This window comes from Penaeus chinensis, chromosome 17, assembly GCF_019202785.1.
Source record: "Penaeus chinensis breed Huanghai No. 1 chromosome 17, ASM1920278v2, whole genome shotgun sequence".
NCBI lineage: Eukaryota > Metazoa > Arthropoda > Malacostraca > Decapoda > Penaeidae > Penaeus > Penaeus chinensis.
The window spans coordinates 16,367,867-16,372,979 of record NC_061835.1 but is presented as its reverse complement, the minus strand read 5'-3'; the positions used below and the strand labels follow the sequence as shown (position 1 = coordinate 16,372,979).

The following is a 5,113-nucleotide window of genomic DNA, read 5'->3' as shown; positions in this document are numbered from 1 at the left end:
TATCTATATGTATATATATGTATGGGTGCGTGCGTGTATGTATGTGTGTGTGTGTGTGTGTGTGTGTGTGTGTGTGTGTGTGTGTGTGTGTCTGTGTGTGTGTTGTGTGTGTGTGTGTGTGTGTTCATGCAACCTATGTATGTATCTCTCTCTCTCTCTCTCTCTCTCTCTCTCTCTCTCTCTCTCTCTCTCTCTCTCTCTCTCTCTCTCTCTCTCTCTCTCTCTCTCGCTCTCTCTCTCTTTCTCTCTCTCTATATATGTGTATATATATATATATATATATATATATATATATATATACACACATTTATATACATAAATATGCACCGTCTAACCGGCGTGCAGGTCGACATTTGGATCCAAAGAATCCCTCTCCAGAACCAGGGGTCTACTTGGGCGCCGAATACAAAACGTGAGCTTTGCCACTGGGGGTAAACAAGTGAAACCGCCTGCCTCACACTCGCTGTCCACCACTTCCCATAACTCTCGCACCACAGTTATTTCCTACTGTTTCGTAAGTTTACTTAACGTAGAGATTATAATTATATTAATTACTGAACTCGTACGGTAGGTTCGTTAAGATTAGGCTGGTTACTCAGTGTGTTAGAACACATCTGCGACTAACTGTTATAGAAGAAAGGTGTCTTAGAATTGTTCTTTGTTCTTTCTAGACTGTAGGACTACCACTCGGGAAGTGGAGCTGCTCATTCCTGAGGACGGTCTTATTTGGCGAATATAGGCCTAAACCTGAATTACTTATAGGAACTTTTAGGGTTGACTTGTGCGCCTGATCGACTTGTACGTTGGCATAGACGGTATATGATAACGTGTATATATACACACACACACACGCACGCGCGCGCCACACACACACACACACACACACACACACACACACACACACACACACACACACACACACACACACACACACACACACATGTAATGTAAGTGACTGTGAATGTGTATGTGTTTATATATATATATATATATATTGAGAGAGAGAGAGAGAGAGAGAGAGAGAGAGAGAGAGAGAGAGAGAGAGAGAGAGAGAGAGAGAGAGAGAGAGAGAGAGAGAGAGAGAGGAGAGAGAGAGAGAGAGAGATAAGGCAGAGACAGACAGACAGACAGGCAGATAGAGGGGTAGAGAGACAGACTGATAGGTAAAGAGTGAGAAGCGAATGAAAATACTGCTCAAGGGCTTACCTCGGGTCAGCGCGCTCCCCGTCCGGCCAGTCACACCCACCGTCCGCTGGCAAAGGAGAAAAGTTTATATATCTTCAGCGAATTCGGGACTCTGCCGTCAGGACCTCAGTGTCGGCAAGCAGATGCGTTCTTCTCTCTCTCCTTCCGTTCGGTGGAGAAGGAGAGAAAATGAGAACGAAGGAGGGAGAGAGAGAGAGAATGAAAAAGGGGGCGAGAAGTACGGGCCACCGCGTCAGAGAAACGTCCTCTCTCTTCAACACCTTGTGGGCAACTGAGCTCTCTGCCACTAGGTCAGTAGCAACTCCGCCCGAACCAGTTTTCGACACACCTGTTGCAAACACACACCGACGGCCCCCTCCCCCTCCCCTCCCCCCAAATTCCTACACCCCCCTTTGCGTCAGACACATTTCTACGCACACACACGCACATCGGGGTATAATATGCAGAGCGAGTAATTAACGCGCGCCCTAAAGAAGCCACGCATATATACTTACATGTCTGGAGATTCATACACACCTATATCTACGTTTTTACACACACTTTTCCAGTCGTCCACACTCACTTATGCAGCCAGTGTTATGTGTAGACACATTTGTACCAACACTCATCCATCTTATCCACATACGCACATGGATAAGTAGAGACATGCACCCACATACTTACACAACCATCTACTTACACACACACAAGCAGACAGTGTACTCAAGAACACGCACAGGTGTACATGAATACATACATACCTGTGAATAATGCTACATACACACTACACACATACACTCAAGGAAGACGTCCTTTTCGTCGCCGCCGGAAACGCAGGAGGAAATATCTGGATCTGCCTGTGCCGCCGTGGCCCCGCCTTCCCTTCGCTTTCCTCCGCGCAGAAGGCCCCGCGGGGACGGCGAGAAAGACAACGGGAATGAAATTAAAATAACAATACCGATAACGACGCTGCCGCTGATGGGTGGGACGCCAACACGTTATAATAGTGTTAGTACTACAAATACGGAAGAGTACCTGTCATCCTGACTAATAGCGTTATTATAATGCCGTTTTCAGCGGTGAACACTATCACCAACAACATTCTCATTTTCATGAATGTCTCTACGGCTGTTACTCGATTTTAACCATATGACTCTTACACGTTTGTAACATTTGATTTTTTTCCCTTCTTCGCACTACTTCCATTGCGCATGTAGCGTGACGGAGCTTTTACTTTTTACAGCCACTCTTTTTCTAAGCACTGCTATGTCAAAGCGCCATTTAATCATTTTTTAGCTTCGTTATCTCAGGTTCTTTTACGTCGTAATAAAAAGGAGTCCGTCGAGCGAGCGAGACCACGTTTTCTATTGAGGCGAGCGAAGGGTGACTGCGGCAGATCAGTTTTGCTCGGCTGAATGTAGTGCTTCAGAGGGAGTTTCCCTTCCAAGGAGTGCACTTTCTTTCTCGCCTTTTCCTCTTATTTTGCGTTTCTTTTCCTTCTCCCTTTGGTAATTAACCTTACTATCACAGACCAGTGCAGGTGCTCAACCTGGTGCTCGCGAGCACAGTTGTGCTCTTGGATGAGCTAGCAGTATTGCATATGCACATTGCACACATACAGGAGAGGGAAGCCCGTGACTCATTATTATCATATATATAAATATATATATATATATATATACATACTTACACACATACAGAAGAAGAATGCCCGTGGATTTTTATTAATAAGGACACTACTCCCCTTTACCCATATATATATATATATATATATGTGTGTGTGTGTGTGTGTGTGTGTGTGTGTGTGTGTGTGTGTGTGTGTGTGTGTGTTTAGGCATATTACCTCGGCATTAGCAAATGCAAACATTAACATTTTAAACTTTCAAAGAATTTGAGAAAACGGTAGGTTTATAAAAATGTGTTCGTAACATGCACAGTGTAAACATAAATAAACTTGCATAGTAAAGTTTCTATATTATGTTAAATGCGCAGTGGATAGTTATCAGAAAACAGGTAGGTGCTCATCGGCTGAAAGAGGAAGGGAAGCCTTGCACTAATGTTTAATTGACATTATAGCTGTTACTGGTTTCATCTTGGTTATCACTGTTTCCATTATGTATATTAGTTGCATTATCATCAGTTATGCTTACTATTGTTTTCCGGGTTTTTTTCATACTAGTATTGCAGTTGATCTTAATATCTTCAAAACGATTCGGAAAGGCACACGCATGTACAGCTATATTATCCAAATGTGTACATACAAACAAAACGAGATTGATTATGATTCGACATTTTATAAGATGTATTGTATATAATCAATAATATGTGCCTAGAGAAAAATAAAAAAAGGTTTATAAAGTGCATTTTTCATATAAAGGTATATAGATACAACAATTTTAGTCCAAGATCTCATAGAACAAATTAAACCCATGATCTGAGAGCTCTATGAATAATAAGGTTGTTGAATTAGTCTCATTGCCGAAGGGGAGGAGGAAGCTGCGGGAGTGAGCACTGGGTATTGAAAATCCTTTTACTCGAAAGTGAGGGCAGTGAAGTTCAATTTGAATAACTGTTAAAGCCACAGACGACTGACGTCTCTCCTCCTACACGGGTTTGGAACATTCATGCTAATACCAACACGCCATGTTTTAGCCGGCCCACGTTTCGTATGAAATATTTATTTTCTTTGTTTTGTTCATGGATACGATACAAGAGCTGGCCGACCGTGAGCAAGTAACTAAACATTCAATGTGAAGTGCAGAAGGGAAAACCGCAGAAATTAGAAAGCGGGTGGAGGGACGATTGGTAGGACTGCTCTTAGTAATCGACCGAATTATCCTTATCGTTTAACAAGTGTCATGTAATTGAGCTAATAAGAATAGAGGAAAACCCAGAGACCGAGCAAAATCCCAGGAAACTGACCTGTAGAAAACGGGATGATAGAAGGGGATTACTATTACTTACTATTATGATTACTATGATTATCATTATTATTATCATTTTAATTAAGTTTGTTAAGGACAACCCTCTTTGCTTTCTTTCTGATGTAGTAGCACGAGCCCGCAACCTGAGACTCCGCACACCTCCCAGGTTGGGTCACATCAGGTCCACAGCCTCATCCTCGTACTCTCACCGACAGGCCTTTCTCTCCACTCACTGCAGAGACCTGACTTGTTGACACAGACACCTCTCAGCTCTCTCATTGGATCGCAGTCTCCCAATTCGCTTACACAACCCTCAAGTGCTTAAGCCGCAGAATGAGCCACAGCGATAAGCTTAGACATCAGTCTGGGCTTCTGCAGTACAAGATCGAGTGATCATAGAGGGAGACTTCAATGCACACCACCTCATCCTGGTTCTCCACAGGATACGGCAGGCTATCACCAGTGTGTTTGAGACATTCCCCGAGATCGCTCTTCTAATTACCCAAGATCCAATGCATGTCAAAGGAGGGGTCCTAGACCTCACCTAGGCCACTGCGGCTCGGGTGGAAAGAATCAGATGGTGTATCGATGAAACGGTTACAAGTGACCACTATGGCATTGCTACCACCCTCTTGGATGCTGGCCCAGCCCCAAGGTCACAACACAATCCTATGGCCAACTGGCAAACCAGTCGGCCTCAGCTGATACCAGCCAGCCGCTCCCCAAATGCGAGAAGGGGGTGAAGAAGGCGCAGCCCCACAACGGTCGGACAGCACCAGTTTCAACCCAGGGGGGATGTTGCTGCAGTGAGTGAGTGAGAGAGATTTACAAAGTCTAGCTTTGCCCAGGCTTTCCATGTATATGGCTCGGCCTGTGTCAGCTATTCATGGCTGTCTCAATTGATTCTCTGTCACTCAATACATGGTGGCCGGTTACCCTTAGCGAGTAGTTACTCTTTGAGCTGATAATGTATTAACATCCTGAATGTGTGACAGCCAGGAGTT

At 44.1% G+C, this 5,113-nt stretch overlaps 1 protein-coding gene across 2 annotated transcripts in view; it reads right to left on the bottom strand.

Moving 5' to 3' along the window:
- Positions 1–1,464, bottom strand: part of LOC125034126 — a 21,645-nt gene extending 20,181 nt beyond the window's left edge. For both annotated transcript variants that reach the window (XM_047625776.1, XM_047625777.1), the window contains exon 1: positions 1,207–1,464. The gene's annotated coding sequence lies outside the window, so the exon portion shown is untranslated. The remainder of the gene's footprint in view (positions 1–1,206) is intronic.
- Positions 1,465–5,113: the final 3,649 nt, after the last annotated feature.